The sequence below is a fragment of the Moschus berezovskii genome, chromosome 17 (assembly GCF_049115385.1).
Source record: "Moschus berezovskii isolate FMDL1 chromosome 17, NW_MosBer_1.0, whole genome shotgun sequence".
In the NCBI taxonomy this organism is placed as follows: domain Eukaryota; kingdom Metazoa; phylum Chordata; class Mammalia; order Artiodactyla; family Moschidae; genus Moschus; species Moschus berezovskii.
The window spans coordinates 69,950,287-69,975,053 of record NC_142476.1 but is presented as its reverse complement, the minus strand read 5'-3'; the positions used below and the strand labels follow the sequence as shown (position 1 = coordinate 69,975,053).

The window sequence follows — 24,767 nt, the reverse complement described above, 5'->3', positions numbered from 1 at the left end:
TTTTCTTACACTTTGCCTCTAGTGAAAAATTTTTTTTTCCTTATTCTACCACTTGGTCAAGACTTTGAAGTAGTCAAAAATCTTTATTCTCAGTAATCTTAGTCTACCTATCTGGGAACATAACTAGCCTCTTTGCTATTACCCAGGGGACCAGGATCTTTATAAAGTTACCTACCTTATCCCTCATTCCAAATACATTATCTGATTTAATTCAAGCTAAGAAAAAAAAAAAAAAAAAGGACTGATAGCTTAAGGTTCAGTATCATATCAGGAAATATCTGAGCCAAGTCTTACATTCAAAAACAGCAACAACAAAAAAGACACTAATGGTAGTCTAATGTATCACACAATAAACAGAAGATTTAATGAGGGTTAAAAGAAAGATAGATACACATATAAGAAATATATCTCTCCATTTACACCTGAAACTGAATGAATCTATAAAGGAATACGTATGAATATGATTGCCTTTCCAAAAAGTCCTAAGCCACATTTTTAAAGAACAAATAATTCATAAGGAACCCCCTATTTCCACCCCCCTCCATCACTAACTCAATTCCAACCATTACTGCATAGCTTATAGTAAGACAGAAAAGCCTCCAGCTGGGACTCCAAGTTTCCAGGCCTTCCATATCACCACCAGAGTCATCTTCCAAAAATAAATATTATGTTTGGTCACCTCTCAAAATTCTTTAAAGATTCCCAGTTACCCAAAGGATAAAGCCCAGATTTCTGATGATGAAATAGCAGACTCTAATTAATATAGCAACAGTTTATTCAGGTCCTATTCAGCCATAGGTCCTAAGGATTTTTCACTGCAAAGATATAGCCCTGCTTGGGTTTAGAACTGACCCTACACAAGCCAGTTATCCTTTTGGGAGGATTGGACTGTTCGGGTCTAGAACTTGTCTTGCTGCCCTAAGTCTGGGGTTCTGCTGTGTTCTCTCCAATAGGTCAGATTCTCTAGTGTATTGGTTCTAACTCAGATAGCACCAACTGAGCCTTGTGAAGACAACAGTAAGGGTAATTTCCTGAATCCTAGCTGTTTCTGCTCCAGGATTACAGCAACTTCACTAGTTTGTAACTAAGAGATCCTAATATGCTTTTGGCATACTCCACATCAGTGACAGTCCGACAGTCTGGTTGCTGATTCTCTAATGCACTACCATGTTGTTTTGTACATAAACCCTGGCCCGTGTTATACACCCTTGTTAGGCTTTCCTTACCTTCGTCCAATCACCCAACCTCGGCCAACCTTTCAAATGCCACTCCTATGAAGTCTTCATTAAAACCCTAAAACTTGCTCCCACTTGGCACATGCTTTGATTATAGAACTTCTCAGGTTGCATTGTAATTTTTTTGTTCTCACATATGTTTACCCCAAGAAGACTGAGACCTCCTTAAGGACTAGCTTAGCCCTTAATAGCTCCTTCCTCACTCACAGCTGAGACCATATGTGCCCTATAAAAATGTCCCTGGGGCGCCTCCAACATTTCATGGACTATGTCCAGGATCTACGCCCACTCTTTGTCCAAATCCCTCATCCGAGTCTAGTACTCACTTGCCTCATATCTAAATGCCTTATTCTTGGTTAAACTGGTGGATTCTGCCCCTCTGCTTTGCCTCCTAAGGTTGAGCCCTTAAACTGTCTTCCTGGCTTTTAGTTTTGGTTCCATCCTTGAAGCTACTTGAGTAACTTGCTGATGCACCCCTACTGGCCACAAATACACCAACCAATGTCCAGTGCAGCCTCTAGGGACTCTAACTTAGGTTCTGCCTATTCAAGTAGAGCATTTGGATAAAATAAACTAAGATGTTTGAGGTTTATGAAGCAGTTACTAACGAAAGAGAACAAAAGATTTTTCTTCACAAAGAGCAATTATTGATTTATGTCTTGAAAAGAAGGTTGGAGAGATACCTGCATGGCAATCCATGACTTCAAGTCAAGCCAAGGGCTCTAGAGGTTCCACAGATGAAACCCAAAGTGACATAAGGTAAAAACAAAGACCATTTCGGCTATTGATTTATTCGATGAAAACAATGACAACAGTAAGAACCAGTCATGGAAATATTTTATCACTTCATCCTTCACACCTCTCACCCAATCACACTGACTTTTCTAAGTTCCTCAAGCATATCATGGTTTTCTCATGCTGTTGAGCCACCTATACACACTACCTCAGAGGGTCTTGCTTCCACATCTATTTTTCCTCTCTGATCATCATTTTCAACTTTCAGATTTCAGATAAATATCATCTCCTCTTGGAATCCGTTTTTGGCTTCATTATTGTACACAGTACTCCTCTCATTAAAAGACATTTCTTTGTTTGCAACTCCCACTAGACTTTAAAACTCAGGACAGAGATTGTGAGTCTAGATATCGCAGGATCTAATACAAGTTGTACATTTAATTTATGTTCAATAAGTATTCACTGAGTGAATTAACAGATGACAGTCCTTACTATCTACACATCATATGGCTGGTCACAGGAGGCAAGAAGGCGTGTGCACAGATGAAGCCAAAAGACACTAGAGGAACGATGGGAAGGTGGGGAGGACGGACAAAGGCCACTGATCTGGTGAAGTCACTAACCAGAGCCTGATGAGTGACAGAACATCAGGGCCAGAAGAAACTGTCGATATCAAAAGACATAGCTGAGAGAACACAAGATATTGATCGACGGGAACACAGTAATAAGGAACCCTGGATCAGGAAATGTTCACAAGTGTTAACTTTAGAGGTATCTTTGGGAAAGCAACAAGTTCACATGAACAAGAACAGAGAGTCAGGACACTTTAATGATCCTATAGGAAGCCCACAGATGTAATACAGAAAGACTGGGAAATTGCACAGATCAGCAGAGTTTGTGTACAGGCATGGGAAGGAGAAAGGCAAATATCCAGTTTTAATAACTGGGTCATAAGATAGTGATTTTGTGTCAAGAGAAAGTTAAGAGGTCCAGTCATTAGTGCTGTACAGAGGCAACACCACAGAAACTCATCTTCCTGCTTTTCTTCTTCCCCTTAGTATATGCTGGACACAGAAGTCTGAGTTATTCCTTTATTATGTATATCAGATCCCATTACTTCTCTGCCTAAATGCCTACATTGGCTTCCCATCATACCTACAACAAAATCCAAAAGATTATTATAGCCTACAAGATAATACATGACCTAGCTCCTGCCTGCTTCTCTGACTTTATTTTGTAATATATTTCCTCTTACAATCTCAGGTCCAGTCGTCCTTATGCTCCTCCCTTCCTCAAACACATTAAGTTTGTTCCTGCCTCAGGGCCTTTATACATACTGTCTTTTCTAAAATTCTTTTCCCTAAAAATATTTGCATGACTTGCTTACTTCCTTCCTTCAAGTCTTTAGAGAAAAGTCCTCTCCTCGGAGACAGCCTTGCTAAACTATCATGCCACTGCCTACTCTTTATCCCCTATAATGCTATAATTTTTACAGTCCTTAATATTTCTTAACATCACACTGTGTATTTATTTTGTAACCATTCTCCCAGTAGAATGTAAGCTGATGAGAGCACAGACCTTGCCTGTTTAGCTAATTAGCCTAGTTTCGGTGCCTAATACAATGCAGGTACTCAGTCAATACTTATTAAGCAATGACATAAGTTTTCCTACATCTTCCATGGCCAATTTGGTTGTTTTCCTTTTCTTCCAACATGGCAGTTGGTATGGGGTAATCAAAATTTATCAAAAATTCATTTCTCACTTTAAAGAGATTTCACAGGATAATGGCAGCATCCTAAATCCAAATCTTTGGACAAACTCTCCTCAAAATCCATAAGATCAAAATATGGAGCACAAATAAAACCATACATGAATCGTGCTTTCAGACATATCAGGAGATGATAAAGACCATGAATTTTAAATTCTTGTAAACAGAGAAATAAAACTGAATTTCCAACAGAACTCCCACTGGAATGCCCACCATGGTTGCCAGCCTGTGGATGCAAACACTGGCAGCAGTGAGTTTTAAGAGGCTGTGGAAAAGAAGAGAGGAAGCAGTTAACAAAGGTAAAGCATAGAAAAAAAAGTCATTGCTATAAAAAGAAAGACTGTCACTATGCCCTAAACCACAGATCTGGTTTGACAGTTTATAGCAACAGCTATAGGAAGGCGTTTTGAAAGTAAGCAAGGCCCAGAGAAGGCAGTACCAGAGATGCAGGGCTTGTGGGGATAAAGAGGTAAAAACAGAAGGATACCTTCATACAGGTAGCTGTAAGAGGAAAAGAGGGAAATAAGAGGAGTATTACAGAGCTTCCCTGGTGGCTCAAATGGTAAAGAATCTACCTGCAATGCAGGAGACCCGGGTTTAATTCCTGGGTTGGGACGATCCCCTGGAGAGTGAAATGGCAACCCTCTCTAGTATTCTTGCCTGGACAATTCCATAGACAGAGAAGCCTGGTGGGCTACAGTCCATGGGGTCGCAAAGAGCTGGACACAACTGAGCTATTAACTTTCAGTTTTCAAGAAGCCTAAGAAACAAAAAAAATCACAAAACATGCCAATCTCTACCCATCCCTACCACCAACAATGTCATCCATTAAAGAAATTATGCTTCACTATTCTGAGAAAAAGGTTGCTACTGAACTAGGATGTCAGTCTATAACATTGCTATGAGTTCAAAAATGCAGTCAAATTGCATACAAAGCTACTGCTGGAATAGCCCAGAAAATTTGAATCAAATTATTTTACTGGATAAAAATTTCTAAAGCAAGCACCAAACATGAAGCATTGTATCATATCTCTCCAAGCTGAGTTAAATAAACTCAAATAACCATTTAGAGACTTAAAGTCAGAAGTATAAAAACTAATGGAAAAATAAACAAAAACATCAGGAAAAATGTAATGTCAGTTGCTTGGTTTCCTAGATGATAAAGTGACTTCAGAAACTGAGAATAAATTGCAAGGTACCAAAGGGATATCTGAATGGAATTTGAAGGAGGATGTAATAAGGAGCAATAAAGAAAAACAAAACAAAACAGTACAAGAGAATAAAAATAAAACAAAGAAAACATAAAAACAGTCCAGGGAAAGGTGTCTGAAATGGAAAATAGCAACAGAGAGTAACAAATCCATGGACCATACCAGCATTTAATAATAATAATAAAAACCAAAACCTCTCTACAAATAAAAGAAAACCTGTATCTACTGAAAGTGTTTGTCTCCTACAATGCAACCTACTGTGCTGGCAGGCATCCGTCTGGGTCCACCAGCATTGCCCTGTGGGACTTAAATGTGACTGATGGAAAAATGAAACTCTAGCTTCTGCTTTTACCAGTTAAGACCTTCATCTTGACCCAGGAATCTCATGTCTTCTACTAGTATCCACAAGACAACAGCAAGCTAATAACTTGTTAGCTTAAAAATATGGCAAAATTTAGACATATAATTGTTGACAACCAGAGAGTCTCAATACTACATAAATTATTTCAAAGCGTGGAAAATAAAACTTCTGAATTATTTTTATGAAATAAATGTAATGCCAACAGCTAAACCTAATAACGGTAACCCACTCCAGTATTCTTGCCTTGAGAATCCCATGGACGGAGAAGCCTGGTAGGCTACAGTCCACGGGGTCGCAAAGAGTCGGACACGACTGAGCAATGGAACGGAACGGAAACCTAATAAACAATGCAAAAATGAAAATTACAGACCAATATACTTATCAATATCAAAGCAAAAATAATAAATGAAAATTTTACTGACTCCAACACCATTTTAAGAAAACAATCCACCATAACCAATCTACAGTATTTATATCAGAAGTGTTAAAACTGTTCAAAATTAAGAAATAAAGTAAATTAATTTAACAAATTAATAGATCTAAGGAGAAAAACATATTGTTTTTCTTCATAGATGCTGAAAAAGCCTCTAATAATATTCAATATCCATTCCTAGTAAAACAGGATTGGTTGGCTGTTTCCTTAACATGAAAGAATGTACGTGCCTCTTTCCTAAACCCAATATACTGCTTAAAAGGAAAAGCAAAAAAAAAAAAAGCAAAAACTACAAGTATTGCTATCAAGGAGAAGAAAAAGGTAAGAGTACCCACTATTTCTACACTATTTAACAATGGTACTAGAAGTATTAGCTAATGCAATTAGATAAGAGAAAACAGCAAGAGACATAAAAATTGGTGAAAATGATTGAATAACATGAGTGTAGCTGGAAAATGGATAATAAAACTAACTAAAACAATAACAGAATTAGTCACATAACAATATAAAATAAACATGCAGACAGCAAAATTCTTCTTGTACACAGTTAACTAGATAAAAGATATAATAGAAAAGTTCCATTTAGAATAGTCACATGAAAATTAACGAAATATTCAAAAATGAACGTACAAGTTATATGTAAAACTGATGTGAGGAAAATGATAAAACACTTGTAAAGGACCAAAAACAGACATGAACAAATGGAAGGCTCTCCTTTGTTCTTACACAGTACATCTCAATATCATCAATTGTATCAAGTTCTTTCAAAGTTAATTTATAAATTAAATGTTATCCTAAAATAATATCCCTGGGATTTTTACTTAAGCTTACTTGCCTTACTTTTATTTGCCTTACTTAGGCAAAACGACAATAAAATTCATATGAGAGAAAGAAGCACATAAAAATAGCCAGGAAAACATTTTAAAGGAGAAGAGATGAGCAAGAACTAGCCATACCAAATGTTAAAACATACTACAAAGCTTCTTTAACAACAGCTGTTCAGTAGAATTTTCTGTGATGATGGAAATTTTCTGCATCTGCACTGTCCAACATAGTAGCCACTAGTTGTGTATGGCTAAATGAACACTCAAAAATGTAGCTACTGCAACCCAAGAACTGAATTTTTAATCTTATTTAATTACAGTAAATTTAAAATTAAATGCTACATGTGGCTAATAACTACCGAATTTAAAAAAAATAGCTTTATAATCAGTTAAGTATGGGGCATGAATAATGGGCCAATTCAAATAGACAATGTCTAGAAATAGATTCTCTCTTGCTCTTTTATCGTATATGTATGAAAATTTGTTATGTGAAGGGTACTATGTCCAATCAATGGAGCAAAGATGACCTTTTAAAAAATTGTGCTGGAACAAGTGGATAGTCATTTAGAAAAAGATAAAACTACATTTAGTCCTCATACCATAATCAAGAATAAACTCCGATCAGTGATTTAAATGTAATAAATGAAGCTATAAATGTTCAAGAAGAAAACATGGGTGAATTCCTCATTATTAACCTTGGTATAAAGGAAAACTTTATATGGCTCAAAGTCCAGATGTAATAAAAAAATTGATAAATTTGACCATACAATGTTTTTTAAACTGTGAATAGGAAAAAAATCTTAAGTAAAATCAAAGACAAATGAAAATAGAAAACTGCAACAAATATCAGAAAAATGCTAATATTATTCATATATAAAATGAAAATTGAGGAAAAAATATTTTATAAATGCCATGGAAAAGGGCAAAGGCATAAAAATATGATAAACCAAAAAGTGGCCCTTAAATGTATGATAGATGTTTCATTTTATTCATAGAAAGAGACACTCACATTAAAATTGAGTGAGATAACTTTTCTCATTTATTGCATTGGCATAACTTCAAAAGCTTATAATACAGTGTCAGTAAGATCCACCCAGAAGTTGCTGATGGGAAGACAAAATGTTACAACACTTCTGAAGGGGTATGGATTTGGCAATATTTAACACAACTGTATATGTATTTGTCTTCTGATGCAGTATTCCCACTTCCTGGTATTTTCCCTGAACAATATGAAGATACATGCAAGAGATTACTCACTGCCTCATTATTTATAGTTGCAAAATATTGGAAACAACCTCAGAGTTCAAACATAGGAGACTGGTTGAATATACCGTTACAAGCACACAATGCAGTAACATAGGAATGTAGGGCTGCAAAAGAGAATCCAGGAAACTTCAGTGAAGCAACAGGAGATTAAATCCCAGAATATATGAAGTGAAAAGAGCAAAGCGTAGGCGTATACATCAGTTTTACATTTCCTAAATCTGATTATTTTAATGTGGCTATATGGGAAATATCTTTGTTCTTAGGAAGCTAATAAAGAGTACAAGGAAATGATATATCAACCTACTTACAAGTGGTTGGATGGTATCGCCGACTCAATGGATATTAGTTTGAGCAAACTCCAGGAGATAGTGAAGGACAGGGAAGCCTGCTGCACTCCATGGGGTGGCAAAGGTCAGACGGGAGGTAGCAACTGAATGACTGCAAGTGGTCCAGAAAAAGCAACAAGAAAAAGAGAAAGAGAAGAGGAAAGCAAATATAACACAATGTTCAACGTGGTGAATCTGGATAAAGCTAATAAGAGCTACCAGGCAGAATCAGGACATCTCTTAAGCACTCCCAGAACAATCTGTTAGTTTCCATCTTTCTTCATCATTGATTGCAAGTTGCTGAATTCTCACTCACCTTTGTCTCTCTATCACTTCCAGCAGGATATGATACAAGTTCAATTCAGTTCAGTTCAGTCACCCAGTCATGTCCAACTCATTGTGATCCCATGAATTACAGCATGCCAGGCCTCCCTGTCCATCACCAACTCCCAGAGTTCACCCAAACTCATGTCCATCGAGTTGGTGATGCCATCCAGCCATATCATTCTCTGTCGTCCCTGTCTCCTCCTGCCCCCAATCCCTCCCAGCATCAGAGTCTTTTCCAGTGAGTCAACCCATCACATGAGGTGGTCAAAGTATTGGAGTTTCAGCTTTAGCATCAGTCCTTCCAATGAACACCCAGGACTGATCTCCTTTAGAATGGACTGGTTGGATCTCCTTGCAGTCCAAGGGACTCTCAAGAGTCTTCTCCAGCACCACAGTTCAAAAGCATCAATTCTTCGGTGATCAACTTTCCTCACAGTCCAACTCTCACATCCATACATGACACTGGAAAAACCAGAGCCTTGACTAGATGGACTTTGGTTGGCAAAGTAATGTCTCTGCTTTTTAATATACTATCTAGGTTGGTCATAACTTTCCTTCCAAGGAGTAAGCAAGCGTCTTTTAATTTCCTGGCTGCAATCAGCATCCACAGTGATTTTGAAGCCCCAAAAAATAAAGTCTGACACTGTTTCCACTGTTTCCCCTTTTATTTCCCATGAAGTGATGGGACCAGATGCCATGATCTTCGTTTTCTGAATGTTGAGCTTCAAGCCAACATTTTCACTCTCCTCTTTCACTTTCATCAAGAGGCTTTTTAGTTCCTCTTCACTTTCTGCCATAAGGGTGGTGTCATCTGCATATCTGAGGTTTTGACATTTCTCCCAGCAATCTTAATTCCAACTTGTGCTTCTTCGAGCCCAGCGTTCCTCATGATATACTCTGCACATAAGTTAAATAAACAGGGTGACAATATACAACCTTGACGTACTCCTTTTCCTATTTGGAACCAGTCTGTTGTTCCATGTCCAGTTCTAACTGTTGCTTCCTGACCTGCATACAGGTTTCTCAAGAGGCAGGTCAGGTGGTTTGCCATCTCTTTCAGAATGTTCCACAGTTTATTGTGATCCACACAGTCAAAGGCTTTGGCATAGTCAATGAAGCAGAAATAGATGTTTTTATGGAACTCTCTTGCTTTCTCCATGATCCAGCGGATGTTGGCAATTTGATATCTGGTGCTTCTGCCTTTTCTAAAACCTGCTTGAATATCTGGAAGTTCACGGTTCACATATTGCTGAAGCCTGGCTTGGAGAATTTTGAGCATGACTTTACTAGCATGTGAGATGAGTGCAATTGTGCGGTAGTTTGAGCATTCTTTGGCATTGCCTTTCTTTGGCATTGGAATGAAGACTGACCTTTTCCAGTCCTGTGGCCACTGCTGAGTTTTCAAAATTTGCTGGCATATTGAGTGCAGCACTTTCACAGCATCATCTTTTAGGATTTGAAATAGCTCAACTGGAATTCCATCACCTCCACTAGCTTTGTTCGTAGTGATGCTTTCTAAGGCCCACTTGACTTCACATTCCAAGATGTCTGGTTCCAGGTGAGTGATCACGCCATCGTGATTATCTTCATCATGAAGATCTTTTTTGTACAGTTCTTCTGTGTATTCTTGCCACCTCTTCTTAATATCTTCTGCTTCTGTTAGGTCCATACCATTTCTGTCATTTATGGAGCCCATCTTTGCATGAAATGTTCCCTTGATATCTCTAATTTTCTTGAAGAGATCTCTTGTTTTTCCTATTCTGTTTTTTTCCTCTATTTCCTTGCATTGGTCACTGAGGAAGGCTTTCTTATCTCTCCTCGCTATTCTTTGGAACTCTCCATTCAGATGCTTGTATCTTTCCTTTTCTCCTTTGCGTTTTGCTTCTCTTCTTTTCACAGCTGTTTGTAAGTCCTCCTCCAACAGCCATTTTGCTTTTTTTGCATTTCTTTTTTTTTGAAAGAGTAAAATATTTATTATTTTTTTCCATTTTACAATATTATATTGGTTGGTTTTGCCATACACTGACATGAATCCGCCCCGGGTGTACATGAGTTCCCCTTCCTGAACCCCCTCCCACCTCCCTTCTCCCCTTATCCTCCCTCTGGGTCATCCCCATGCACCAGCCCCCAGCATCCTGTATCATGCGTCGAACCTGGACTGGTGATTTGTTTCATATATGATAATATACATGTTTTAATGCCATTCTCCCAAATCATGCCACCCTCGCCCTCTCCCACAGAGTCCAAAAGACTGTTCTATACACCTGTGTCTCTTTTGGTGCACTTCTTTTCCATGGGGATGGTCTTGGTCCCTGTCTCCTGTACAATGTCACGAACCTCCATCCAGAATTCATCTATCTATCAGATCTAGTCCCTCACATCTATTTCTCACTTCCACTGTATAATCATAAGGGATTTGATTTAGGTCATACCTGAATGGTCTAGTGGTTTTCCTTACTTTCTTCAATTGAAGTCTGAATTTGGCAATAAGGAGTTCATGATCTGAGCCACAGTCAGCTCCTGGTCTTGTTTTTGCTAACTGTATACAGTTTCTCCATCTTTGGCTGCAAAGAATATAATCAATCTGATTTTGGTGTTGACCATCTGGTGATGTCCATGTGTAGAGTATTCCCTTGTGTTGTTGGAAGAGGGTGTTTGTTATGATACAAGGGAAGCTCTCAATTACAGTGTGAATGACTGATAAATTAGAAGAGAGAGGTCACGTGGATTGGCTTCTCCAGAAAAGGGATCTCATAGAAGGTTAAAATTCAAAAATTTATTTTAAAAATGGCTAAAGCTGGGGGGAAAGGAGGAACAGACGGTGAATATGGGCAAGGGGAAACAACTTCCCCTGCACAGGAGCAGGAGTGAACTAGGTAGAGCTGGAGACAGAACTGAGGCCTTGGAATGGAATTAGTATCAAATATGTTTGGAGAGCTGATGAAGAGAATCAGACTACAGAGCCTATAAATGGAGGCAGGAAGTTTGGGGAGGCCTGAGAAATTCCTCTTGGGTTCCCAGGTAACAAACAACCCAATATCCAAAATACACAGCTCCTCCTGTTGGTCTGTTCACACTGGGGAAAAAAGTAGGCCAATGGTGAGGACTCCGGCTGTTTCCCTTTTCAGGGCTGGTCCGTGATCAAGCAGGCTTCCCAGTTGTTCAGATCCTTCTTTTGAATTCTAACACAGGACTCCAGACAGATGGCAGCTAGGTTTGACTTTGCCATTACACAGCCACAGGAAAATGCTGCCATTCGCTAGATTTTGTTGTATTTTTTTTTTTTTTTTTAATGCACTGCCCTAACCACATTGTTTCATGCTCTGCAAGTTTTGCTTTGATGAGACAATGTGAAAAAATAAATGATAATCTTAAATAGGTTTTGGCTTTAAAGGGCAGAAAGTAAGAATTTCAGTTCCTATGATTAACTAGGTATGGCTTACACTCTGTGAAGTGCCAAAGCTTAACTTGAAAGATGTTAAATGCTTCAAGCTGTGCAAGCATGTGTTTCTTCAAATGGGCAGAAGTGAAGATCATGAACACAGGCAGAGCTTTAATTAAGGGGTATACATAGTTGCCTCAGTTACATACATAGGTGTTATCAGGTCTACAAATTATGTATTCATTCATTTTAATTTTCCTGTAAAAATCAACACTAATCCATGTCTATGGATTATGTCTATGGTATATGTCTATAAGAGATTCAAGATATGAGGATATGACTAGAAAATAGACAGTAATCAAATTGACTTCAGATTGGGTAATCATTTAAAACTAAGAGAACAAACTGCTATTCTTTACTCTTGCAGGCCCAGGCAGGGGAAGAAAAGAAATGAGTTGAAATTCAGAAAAAGATCATTTATACGTAGAATCTAAAATATGATACAAATGAACATATCTACAAAACAGAAATAGACTCACAGACATAGAGAACAGACTTGCAGTTGACAAGGAGGGAGGGGAGGGGAGGGAAGGATTGGGAGTTTGGGATTAGCAGATGCAAACTAGTATATATGGTATGGATAAACAAGATTCTACTGTATGGTACGGGGAACTATACTCAATATCCTGTGATAAACCATGATGAAGAAGAACATGAAAAAGAATACATATATATGCACATACATAAAAAACTGAGTCACTTTGCTGTGTAGAAGAAATTAACACAACATTGTAAATGAATTGTACTTCAATAAAATTTTTTAAAAGGACACAGCCATTCATTCTTTCATTTGATGCCTTGCTATTAGATTAAGAAGGTGATTATTTCTCAGCATGTCTAGAAAAATATATCCTCAAGATATCAATAAACACCTCTAAAAATTCCCATATCCCCAGCTGTCTACATGCTGAGGCATTTGCAAATTGATTATATAATTGCTCATTCAACAAATATTTAGTAAGTACTTCAGTTCAGTTCAGTTCAGTCGCTCAGTCGTGTCCGACTCTTTGTGACCCCATGAATTACAGCATGCCAGGCCTCCCTGTCCATCACCAACTCCCGGAGTTCACTCAAACTCATGTCCATCGAGTCGGTGATGCCATCCAGCCATCTCATCCTCTGTTGTCCCCTTCTCCTCCCGCCCCCAATTCCCCCCCAGCATCAGAGTCTTTTCCAGTGAGACAACTCTTCGCATGAGGTGGCCAAAGTATTGGAGTTTCAGCTTTAGCATCAGTCCTTCCAATGAACACCCAGGACTGATCTCCTCTAGAATGGACTGGTTAGATCTCCTTGCCGTCCAAGGGACTCTCAAGAGTCTTCTCCAGCACCACAGTTCAAAAGCATCAATTCTTCGGCAATCAGCTTTCTTCACAGTCCAACTCTCACATCCATACATGACCACAGGAAAAACCATAGCCTTGACTAGACGGACCTTTGTTGGCAAAGTAACGTCTCTGATTTTTAATACGCTATCTAGGTTGGCCATAACTTTCCTTCCAAGGAGTAAGAGTCTTTTAATGTCATGGCTGCAATCACCATCTTCAATGATTTTGGAGCCCCCAAAAATAATCTGACACTGTTTCCACTGTTTCCCCATCTATTTCCCATGAAGTGGTACTTAGGAAGTGTCAAATACTTTTCTGAGCACCAGGGATATGGTAGGGAGAAAACTGATGAAGATAGAATCCCTGCCCTCCAAAACTTACATTCTAGTAGTGACAGATAAAATGCTGAACAACATAACTAAGTAGAAAATACAATATACTGCTGTTGGTAAAGAAAAATGAAGCACAGAAAGACAGAATATGTTGAGGAGGTGGCAAATGTAATTAGGGTTTCGTGGGAAGTCTCTCTGAAAATATATTTGAGAAAGGACATAAAGGATGTGAGGGGATGAGCCACGGGGACAGCTGAGGAAAAAAAGTCACGAAAGGGAAGCAGGGAACACCCAGGACCTGCCTGGTGCATCCTTAGAGGGTAGGAGGGCAATGTACCTGGATCAGAAGGTTCAACTTAGAAGTCAGCGAGGAGCCTGATCAGAGCTGTGGCCATTTCGGGTAAGGATGCTGGCTTTTATTCTGAATAAAATGAGGAGCCAAGAAGGACTCTAAGTAAAAGAAGGACCACTCAACAAGAAAATCACTCTGGTGGTTGCAAAGAAACAATCACAGGGAAACAAAAACAGGAGCAGAGAGACAAGTCAGAAGGTACTGAAATAGCCCACAAAGAAGATGATGCTGTCTGCGAAAAAGGTTGTGCAGTGAAGTGGATGTATTTTGAAAGTATACTGATTTTTTAAAAATGGGTTTGCTTTCCTCTTAGATAAAATATTTACACTGAGGCAAGAGCTGTTTTTATGAAGTAACAGAAAAGAAGAAATGATATAAGCAATGTACTTCAGGAAAAGGATGGGTTTGGATGGGCTAAAGTTAGGAGGAAATGTGGAAACAGGGCAAAATAAAATCTCAGGATACCTAGAAAACCTAAAATGAGGCATCCTAGAAGGGGAAGGATATGAAGAGGTGGAGCGCTTCAGAGATAAATTGGCCCCTGTATAGTTTTTCCTAGAGCCTGTGTGTAACCCTACCTGTTAGGCCACTGGATTTTTCCACTGTCTTTGAATGTCAGCCCAGGTGGCTCAGTGGTAAAGAATCTGCCTGCCAATGCGGGAGACACGGGAGACACAAGTTTAATCCCTGGGTCGGGAATATCCCCTGGAGTAGGAAATGGCAACCCACTCCAGTATTCTTGCCTGGAAAATTCCACGGACAGAGGAGCCTGGAGGGCTGCAAGTCCATGGGGTCGCAAAGTCAGACACAATTAGCATGTACACACACACACACACACACACACACACACACACACACACACACCTCAACTCAGCCCCAACTTACAGCCTCTGGGCAACCATATCTAGGTTCATAAGAGCTGTAGGTAAATCAGGGAAACAGAAGTACAGAGAAAAGAAAAAGAAGAGAGAGAAAGGAAGATGTTCAAGAAAGAAAAAAAAAGGAGTATAGAAAATACTTTAATAGGTTACAAGCCATTCCCGTGGCCACTGTTTTGTAACATGCATGGTCCCATCAGCAGACCAGGTCAAGGGCATGCCAGAAAAATGACTGAGGGAGGAGGAAACATTTCTTTCTAGATGGATCTGATAAACTTTGTGCATGTAGGGTCAGCTCAGGTGGTGCAGTGTGTAAAGGATCCACCTGCCAATGCAGGAGAGGGAGGAGACGCGGGTTTGGTCTCTGGGTCGGGAAGATCCCTTGGAAGAGGAAATGTCAACCCACTACAATAGTCTTGCCTGGAGAATTCCATGGACAGAGGAGCCTGGAGGGCTACAGTCCATGCGGTGGCACGAGTCAGACACTAGTGAGCATGCGCACTCACAGGCACGCACATGCGTGTAGAGGACAGGATGTCTGGTACATTTTAAATATAATCACAGATTCTTATTGTAATCATTTTACAAAGATAAAGACACTTTATATTATCACTAAATCATCTTAGAGTGTTTTAATTACCTTTGATTGTACAGTTATTTTCAACTCAAGATGTAGAAAATAATTGATTATAAAAATCAGGACTGGATGAAATACCAACAAAAATTTCACTGGACTGGATTTATCTGACCAAGTTAGACAGCTCAGATAGAACATTCAAGCCTCTGAGTGGATTTTTTTGGATCAAGTAATCATACAAAAATGAGTAATCCAGTGTGGCTGTCTGAATTGATCAAGCAAACAAGGAAATTGTAACATTTCTCCCTTATTTGTGCTGTGTAGATACAGTTCAATTGCAGAAAGGCAGCTTTAAAAAAATTCTAAGGGGATCATGTTGGCATGGAGTTTTCCATGTCTTAATTCTCAGCATCTTCTCCTAATGACTTGTTTGAACAGAAATGTGGTTTGTGATCCAGGATTGAGGACAAATGGTGCTGGCTGTTTATTATTATTTTGTGGGCTCTTTCAGCTTTTTTATCGCAGTTCATGTCCCTGTCATGATCCTAACATCAGGTTGCTGGGTCATTACTTTCCTTCCTCCTCTTCCTGTCACACATCTGGAAACTCACCAGCCTTTCTCCTATCTAACTGCTGACCAGGTCTATTTAGAAAGCAGCACCAAGCAGCAATTGTGAGGAACCGCCCTTCTCCCTGTTCTTGAATTTCTCTCTTTCCCCGGCCCCAGCACATACTGTGCCATCTTCCCCGTGGCAGCAATCTGGGTTAACACCAGTCCTCACCATTAAGGCCACAGAAAGTGCCACCGCGAACCGTGGTGCATCTACACATTTGCATTGCCCTCTTCCCTGCTACCAGCTCTTCTCTACTTCATAGGGGGCTTACATCCTAAATCCCATTTCATCGCTCTTCCCCATTATATAAATAGTCACCTTAAGGTAATAATGATAACAGCCAACACACCAGGGTCTAATAAATGCCAGGCACTCTTTTTAGCCACTGTGAGTATATAAACAAAATGGCTAAACACACACACACACACACACACACACACACATACTGGCTCATTTGCTCTTCATGCAAGCATTGTGCAATAGACACTTATTGGCCACCTCTTATAGACGAAGGAACAGAAATACCATTAAGTAACTCGCCTGGTGTCACACAGTTCACAAGTAGGAACTCAAGGCCAGGCAGTCCCCAGGCTCATAAGGGCCTTATGTACATTGCTATAGTAATGTACACATTTCCTGGACTGCCAGCAGTTGAGGGGTTTTCTCTGCTGGTTTTCCTTTAATGATAGACTAGCTCTCATCCGCTGCATGGATGAAATGTGGTGGTTTCCTCTCTTCCCAAGACCAGGAGGGAGGCAAGGTCACAAGTATGGCCCCCCTTGGAGGTGTGACTGCAGAATTAGAACCGGCATTGACACTGCTGAGCCCTTACTTCCCCTAAGTTCCTCTCTCCCTCTGTTCTCAAAGACTGTGGAAGCATCAGAGGAACTAGAAGAGCAGTTGTAAGTTGTTAAATCCCCATTTTAGTGGCCAAAAAGTTACTGGTTGATGTGTGGTGTAGATCCAGAGGTCTAGCTCAAAGGAGGCTCACAGAGCTGATGGATTCATTCATAGCACTGACTAATGTGCCAGGTACTAGACTGGCTGCTAGTGTTCAGCAGGCTTGTATGTTTCATTGCATGACAATCTTTAGTTATTCTTTCATTCCTCTTATGCTATTTACTGTCATTAAACACATATTGGATAGCACCAGGTAAGTTTCTAAGTTGGAAGATATGAAGTTGAAATATAATCTCTAGGCTGCAGTTCCTCATGTCAACTGAGGAATCATTGCATGATGACTCTCACTGTATTCAATATCCTTTTTTATGGTAATGTATGTGTCTTTGTTCACACAGCCTCAAAAAAAAAAAATGGTAACTTCCTGAATAACGAAGCTTTGAACATTAAGAAGCACTTTTAATACAAACCTATAGCCAAGATTTGAATGATTAATCACTTTGGCGCTTTCATCTCTCTGACATTTTGCAGAATGCTCCATTTAAACTTATTGAACTTATTTGCAGAGCAGCAATGGAGATGCAGACATAAAGCACAGAGTTGTAGATACAGTTGGGGAAGGAGAGGGTGGGACCAACTGAGAGTGGAACTGAAACATATGCATTCAGTTCAGTTCAGTCGCTCAGTCGTGTCTGACTCTTTGCGACCCCATGAATCACAGCACGCCAGGCCTCCCTGTCCATCACCAACTCCCGGAGTTCACTCAAACTCATGCCCATTGAGTCGGTGATGCCATCCAGCCATCTCATTCTCTGTCATCCCCGTCTCCTCCCACCCCCAATTCCTCCCAGCATCAGAGTCTTTTCCAGTGAGTCAACTCGTCGCATGAGGTGGCCAAAGCATTGGAGTTTCAGCTTTAGCATCAGTCCTTCCAATGAACATCCAGGATTGATCTCCTTTAGAATGGACTGGTTGGATCTCCTTGCAGTATAAGGGACTCTCAAGAGTCTTCGCCAGCACCACAGTTCAAAGGCATCAATTCTTCGGCGATCAGCTTTCTTCACAGTCCAACTCTCACATCCATACATGACCATGGGAAAAACCATAGCCTTGACTAGACTGACCTTGGTTGGCAAATGTCTCTGCTTTTTAATATGCTATCTAGGTTGGTCATAACTTTCCTTCCAAGGAGTAAGTGTCTTTTAATTTCCTGGCTACAATCAGCATCTGCAGTGATTTTGGAGCCCAAAAAAATAAAGTCTGACACTGCTTCCCCATCTATTTCCCATGAAGTGATGGGACCAGATGCTATGATCTTCGTTTTCTGAATGTTGAGCTTCAAGCCAACCTTTTCACTCTCCTCTTTCACCCTCATCAAGAGGCCTTTGAGTTCCTCTTCACTTTCTGCCATAAGGGTGGTGTCATCTGCATATCTGAGGTTATTGATATTTCTCCCGGCAATCTTGATTCCAGCTTGTGCTTCTTCCAGCCCAGCGTTCCTCATGATGTACTCTGCATATAAGTTAAATAAGCAGGGTGACAATATACAACCTTGACGTACTCCTTTTCCTATTTGGAACCAGTCTGTTGTTCCATGTCCAGTTCTAACTGTTGCTTCCTGACCTGCATACAGGTTTCTCAAGAGGCAGGTCAGGTGGTCTGGTATTCCCATCTCTTTCAGAATTTTCCACAGTTTATTGTGATCCACACAGTCAAAGGCTTTGGCATAGTCAATGAAGCAGAAAGAGATGTTTTTCTGGAACTCTCTTGCTTTCTCCATGATCCAGCTGATGTTGGCAATTTGATCTCTGGTGCCTCTGCCTTTTCTAAAACCTGTTTGAACATCTGGGAGTTCACGGTTCACATATTGCTGAAGCCTGGGTTGGACAATTTTGAGCATGACTTTACTAGCGTGTGAGATGAGTGCAATTGTGCAGTAGTTTGAGCATTCTTTGGCATTGCCTTTCTTTGGGATTGGAATGAAGACTGACCTTTTCCAGTCCTGTGGCCATTGCTGAGTTTTCAAAATTTGCTGGCATATTGAGTGCAGCACTTTCACAACATCATCTTTCAGGATTTCAAATAGCTCAGTTGGAATTCCATCACCTTCACTAGCTTTGTTAGTAGTGACGCTCTCTAAGGCCCACTTGACTTCACATTCCAAGATGTCTGGCTCTAGGTGAGTGATCACGCCATCGTGATTATCTTGGTTGTGAAGATCTTTTTGGACAGTTCTTCTGTGTATTCCTGCCATCTCTTCTTAATATCTTCTGCTTCTGTTAGGTCCATGCCACTTCTGTCCTTTATCAAGCCCATCTTTGCATGAAATGTTCCCTTGGAATCTCTAATTTTCTTGAAAAGATCTCTTGTTTTTCCTATTCTGTTGTTTTCCTCTATTTCTTTTCATTGATCGCTGAGGAAGGTTTTCTTATCTCTCCTTGCTATTCTTTGGAACTCTGCATTCAGATGCTTATATCTTTCCTTTTCTCCTTTGCTTTTCGCTTCTCTTCTTTTCACAGCTATTTGTAAGGCCTCCTCAGACATCCATTTTGCTTTTTTGCATTTCTTTTCCAGATGCGAGAGACGCCGGCCCCAGCGGCGCAGAGGCTAGAGACGCCGACCCTGGTGCAACCGACCACGCAAAGAAGCGCTGCTGTGAGGAGCTACCCCATGCCTGAGGCCAGGGCCGGCGGCCGAGAGGAGCTACCCCATGCCTGAGGCCAGGGCCGGCGGCCGAGAGGAGCTACCCCACATCCAACAGGCGGTGGCTGCGCGGGTGCAGGAGGGCCGAGAGGAGCTACTCCACGTTCAAGGTCAGGAGGGGCGGCCTTGAGGAGATACCCCTTGTCCAAGGAAAGGTGCAGCGGCTGTGCTTTCTTGGAGCAGCTGTGAAGAGATATCCCACGCCCAAGGTAAGAGAAACCCAAATAAGACGGTAGGTAATGCAAGGGGGATCAGAGGGCCGACACACTGAAATCATAATCACAGGAAATTAGTCGATCTGATCACATGGACTACAGCTGAATGTGGTCCACTGGAGAAGGGAATGGCAAACCACTTCAGTATACTTGCTTTGAGAACCCCATGAACAGTATCAAAGGGCAAAATAATAGGATAGTGAATGAGGAATTCCCCAGGTCAGTAGGTGCCCAGTATGCTACTGGAGATCAGTGGAGAAATAACTCCAGAAGGAATAAAGGGATGGAGCAAAAGCAAAACCAATACCCAGTTGTGGATGTGATCGGTGATAGAAGCAAGGTCCGGTGCTGTAAACAGCAATATTGCATAGGAACCTGGAATATTAGGTCCATGAATCAAGGCAAATTGGAAGTGGTCAAACAGGAGAGGGCAAGAGTGAACATAGACATTCTAGGAATCAGTGAACTAAAATGGACTGGAATGGGTGAATTTAACTCGGATGACCATTATATCTACTACTGTGGGCAGGAATCCCTTAGAAGAAATGGAGTAGCCATCATGGTCAACAAAAGAGTCCGAAATGCAGTACTTGGATGCAATCTTAAAAACGACAGAATGATTTCTGTTCATTTCCAAGGCAAACCATTCAATATTACAGTAATCCAGGCCTATGCCCCAACCAGTAACGCTGAAGAAGCCGAAGTTGAACGGTTCTATGAAGACCTACGAGACCTTTTAGAACTAACACCCACAAAAGATGTCCTTTTCATTATAGGGGACTGGAATGCAAAAGTAGGAAGTCAAGAAACACCTGGAGTAACAGGCAAATTTGGCCTTGGAGCACGGAATGAAGCAGGACAAAGGCTAACAGAGTTTTGTCAAGAGAACGCACTGGTCATAGCAAACACCCTCTTCCAACAACACAAGAGAAGACTCTACACATGGACATCACCAGATGGTCAACACCGAAATCAGATTGATTATATTCTTTGCAGCCAAAGATGGAGAAGCTGTATACAGTTAGCAAAAACAAGATCAGGAGCTGACTGTGGCTCAGATCATGAACTCCTTATTGCGAAATTCAGACTCAAATTGAAGAAAGTAGGGAAAACCACTAGACCATTCAGATGATAGTTCTCAGGCACCATCAAAAGACCAAGAAGTGGGTGGTGGCCCAAAGTCTGGAAATCCACACCCCTTCTCAAAAAGAGTTAGGAAGTATCAACTACAAACAAAGCTAGTGGAGGCCATGGAATTCCAGTTGAGCTATTTCAAATCCTGAAAGATGATGCTGTGAAAGTGCTGCACTCATTATGCCAGCAAATTTGGAAAACTCAGCAGTGGCCACAGGCCTGAAAAGGTCAGTTTTCATTCCAATCCCTAAGAAAGGCAATGCCAAAAAATGTTCAAATTACCGCATAAGTGCACTCATCTCACACGCTAGTAAAGTCATGCTCAAAATTCTCCAAGCCAGGCTTCAACAACACATGAACCGTGAACTTCCAGATGTTCAAGTTGGTTTTAGAAAAGGCAGAGGAACCAGAGACCAAATTGCCAACATCCGCTGGATCATGCAGAAAGCAAGAGAGTTCCAGAAAAACATCTATTTCTGCTTTACTGACTATGCCAAAGCCTTTGACTGTGTGGATCAAAACAAACTATGGAAAATTCTGAAAGAGATAGGAATACCAGACCACCTGGTATTCCTTGAGAAATCTGTATTCAGGTCAAGAAGCAACAGTTAGAACTGGACATGGAACAACAGACTGGTTCCAAATAGGAAAAGGAGTACATCAAGGCTGTATATTGTCACCCTGTTTATTTAACTTATATGCAGAGCACATTATGAGAAACACTGGGCTGGATGAAGCACAAGCTGGAATCAAGATTGCCAGGAGAAATATCAATAACCTCAGATAAGCAGGTGACACCACCCTTATGGCAGAAAGTGAAGAAGAACTAAAGAGCCTCCTGATGAAAGTGAAAGAGGAGAGTGAAAATTTTGGCTTAAAGCTCAACATTCAGAAAACTAAGATCATGGGATCCGGTCCCATCACTTCATGGTAAATAGATGGAGAAACAGTGGAAACATTGGCAGACTTTATTTTGGGGGGTCTCTGAAATCACTGCAGATAGTTATTCCAGCCATGAAATAAAAAGACATGTACTCCTTGGAAGAAAAGTTGTGACCAACCTAGACAGCATATTAAAAAGCAGAGACATTACTTTGCCAACCAAGGTCCGTCTAGTCAAGGCTATTGTTTTTCCCATGAGCATGTATGGATGTGAGAGTTGGACTGTGAAGAAAGCTGATCGCCGAAGAATTGATGCTTTTGAAGTGTGGTGTTGGAGAAGACTCTTGAGAGTACCTTGGACTGGAAGGAGATCCAACCAGTCCATCCTAAAGGAGATCATTTCTGGGTGTTCATTGGAAGGGCTGATGTTGCAGCTGAAACTCCAATACTTTGGCCACCTGATGCGAAGAGCTGACTCATTGGAAAAGACCCTGATGTTGGGAAAGATTGAAGGTGAGAGGAGAAGGGGCGACAGAGGATTAGATGGTTGGATGGCATCACTGACTCGATGGACATGAGTTTGGGTGATCTTCGGCAGTTGGTGATGGACAAGGAGGCCTGGAGTGCTGTAGTCCATGGGGTCACAAAGAGTCAGACAGGACTGAGCAACTGAACTGAACTGAACTGAATCCTCTCACTCATTAAAATATGCAATCACCCAGCCTATTAAAACTAACCACAGGACATTTTGAGACCACACTCGGCCTCTGTGATGACCCACATTCTGTCTGTGGAGTGTACTTCTCTCTGAATCTGAATAAATCCGTATCTTACCTATCACTTTGTCTTTGACTGAATTCTTTCTGTGATGAGACATCAAGAACCCAAGCTTCATTAGGCCCTGAAACCAGGCACTGTGGGTTTGGGCTGAGTTCAAATCCCAGCCATGTGGGTTTCAAGTCCCAAGCAGGATTTTGGCTGGGTTTGAGTCCTAGCCACCTGGTTCGAGTCCCAAACTGGGTTTCAGCTGCGTTTGAGTTTCAGCACGTGGGTTCAAGTCCCAATCTGAGATAAACAGTTTCAATTGGCTTCTCAATTCCCTCACAGGAATATAGCGCTTACATTAGCATGTAGTCATTTTTTTTTTTTTTCATTTTAAAGTATCCCTGGGTAAGAATCCATTCAGTTCCGTTCAGTTCAGTCACTCAGTCGTGTCTGACTCTTTGTGACCCCGTGGACTGCAACACTCCAGGCTTCCCTGTCCAGCACCAACTCCCGGAGCTTACTCAGACTCATGATGAGCCCACATATTTCTGCTCACTAGAAAAAGCATTTCAAAAAGCCATGGTAACAGCTAGAATGAGAAAATGCAAGCTTCAGAGGCCCAATTTTACATTATGTTAAAAAGTATTTGAGGTCAAGAAACCACAAGGAAAGAGAAACATAAATATATTTTATCTAACTTTTAGGAAAATATACATAAGATAACTAAGTATGTGTCCAATAGACAGTTCCAAATATGTTGGGAATATTTAGAGAACTGACTTTTAAAGAAAGACAGAAGACCCCGATCTGGTTTTCTGAGGGTTCCTGGAAAGCCCACTATATAAAGATGAAATACATTTAAGTAACTGTTAAAGATTCAGCATTTGAAAATGTTTCAAGCTAAAACTAACCAGAGTAAGAATAATACAGGCCACTACAGTAAAGTGGGGAAAGGGATATAAAATTTTTATACACAGAAAGCCTTCAAAAAATGTATAGAAAGCTAGTACAAGGGTTCAGAGGTGCCATATGTAAAAATAAGTAGAAGCAGGGCAAAAGATTTTAGCTTTAGCAGTGAGTAAAAGGATTCTATGCCAAACCACAGGAAAATATTTCAGTGAAAAATAATGGGCTCTTGAAATAGATTTTCAGAATAAAGGAGCAAAGGTAAAAGCTGTTTTCCTGACAAAATATTAATAAGAAATTAGAGACAGGAGAAAAAAATAACATGACTCCAACTCCAGTGATTGTTACTTCCTTAAGGAGGAGGATCAAGAAAAAAGGGAGTTGGCCAGCACTGGGAACCCATTTCCTGGAATAACTGGAAAAATGTTTTAAAGTGAGATGATGGAAATTAAAACAGCAATGAAAAGGCTAGAAACAGATAAGGCAAAATAGATAGCAGGTCTTAATATGATACCCTTATTATTACTAGATCGATAGCATACTGTTCTACTATGTCAACATCTTTTGGAGCAAAGGGGTCATATAAAAGGATTAATAAAACAACCCTTTAAAACAATAAAGTAAACACATTCCACATGTTTTAGAGGAAATGAAGAAAAAATTAGTTTAGAGTAAGCTTGTTTAGGTATCTTATGCCAGGTTAGATTAGTAAAAATTCAAACCAGAAGTAAACACTATTTTTCCAAAGGTTGAGAATCTAAAATCAAAGGAGGCGCTCAGGCAGTGTGTACCAAAGATCTGGTAATTTTCTGGTTAATTTGTTTAATGTGGGTAGCTTCCAAGTCCTTTTTTTTTTTAAACTTGTACTATTAAAATTATCTTTCTATAGTATTAACTATGTAATACCACGTTCCCTCTTTGTACTTTCTGAATATAGCATGAGAAGTACAGGTATTTGATTAAGACTTTTCAGCAATATTTATATACCAATAAGTTATGAAATAAACTGTACAAATATATGTATTAAATTCATACAATGATGAATCCGAGAAAATACATACAGATCTACATCCTTTATATATATATTGACTCAGTTTGCTCCTTACAAAAAGCCTGTAAGTAGATTTATTATCATCCACATCTCATAAGTTGAAAACACAAAGGCTCCAAGATTTGAGTGATTTGCCCAAGATCACCGGAGAAGGCACTGGCAACCCACTCCAGTATTCTTGCCTGGAGAATCCCAAGGACAGAGG

At 40.3% G+C, this 24,767-nt stretch overlaps 1 long non-coding RNA gene across 1 annotated transcript in view; it reads right to left on the bottom strand.

The window, feature by feature from the left end:
• LOC129551684 (uncharacterized) overlaps nt 1-24,767 on the bottom strand; it is a 69,763-nt gene that overhangs the window by 9,911 nt on the left and 35,085 nt on the right. Inside the window, exon 5 of the long non-coding RNA XR_008685121.2 lies at nt 8,142-8,271. This is a non-coding gene — a long non-coding RNA (uncharacterized LOC129551684). The remainder of the gene's footprint in view (nt 1-8,141; nt 8,272-24,767) is intronic.